Below are 1077 nucleotides of genomic sequence, written 5' to 3'. Positions count from 1 at the left end.
TGACAAACAGATGACTCTCATCTTGAAAAACTGAGGATCATATCTTGGGCTCTGGTGTACTTACTCAGGCACTGGGGATATAGCCATTTGGCTTGTCTCAAGAGATAGACACTATAATATTGACTTTGGCCACTCAAGAGATTTTTAGCAATTTGCATTTATTGCATATTTAAGACCAAATTCCCTGGTTGACCCTTTAAAAATTAATAATAAGCAAATGGAATTTTTAAATCATTGATTTTTAAAGTTAAAAATTATTAAATTGGTATAGACTCATTCTGTTATTTAAAATAACAGGATATCTTAACCCTTTCATTTTTGTAAAGAGTGTAATTGAATAATTATGTTAAGTGTAGAAAGACTACTCCATTCAGTGAATATTTTTATATATTCGGTGAGCTGAATCAAGTCTACTAGTGACGATGATTCCTAGTTTCAAAGTTCTCCAAGTCTCAGTGCTTGGGAAATATTTAGATATAGAACTAATTTGCATTTTGAAGCACAGAACACCTGAAAAATACCATATTAATATTTAACTAAATTGGATATTTTATTTTATTTATTTTATTTTATTTTTTATTTTATTTTATTTTATTTTTTAGGCAAAGCAACCCTTGGTCGACCTCACAGATTGCAAGGAACTTGTCAGCTTACTATCTTTTATTTTTTATTTTTTTACACCTACAGCACCTGGTCTTCCTAGGTGGTCTCCCATCCAAGTACTAACCAGGCCCTACCCTGCTTAGCTTCCAAGATCAAACGAGATTGGGCTTGCTCAGGGAAGCATGACCATAGACTTAAACTGGATATTTTATAATTAAAGAAAGATCTTAACAATTATCTTGCTAAAATAACCCAGAAATAAAACCAACAAGTCACATTTAATATAAACACTTTCTACAATATTGAAGCAGATAGTTTCATCAAACCAAGTAGAGTACAGTGACTACTCCCAGAAAAACTGTTGATTGATTTAGAAATGTAACTAAACATTTTTTAAGAGGAAATCCTTAGCTTTCAGATTTAAAGGCAAAGAGTGATTATTCTCTTAAAAGAAAAATGTCTTCGACAAATTAG

General features: G+C 31.2%; 1 pseudogene; it reads right to left on the bottom strand.

Moving 5' to 3' along the window:
* Positions 1-678: 678 nt before the first annotated feature.
* Positions 679-797, bottom strand: LOC120591394 (uncharacterized; annotated as a pseudogene).
* Positions 798-1077: the final 280 nt, after the last annotated feature.

Source organism: Pteropus medius, unplaced genomic scaffold (genome assembly GCF_902729225.1).
Source record: "Pteropus medius unplaced genomic scaffold, Ma_sr-lr_union100, whole genome shotgun sequence".
Taxonomy (NCBI): Eukaryota; Metazoa; Chordata; class Mammalia; order Chiroptera; family Pteropodidae; genus Pteropus; species Pteropus medius.
Note: the sequence above shows the minus strand (reverse complement) of the source record. Positions and strands in the feature narration are given on the sequence as shown.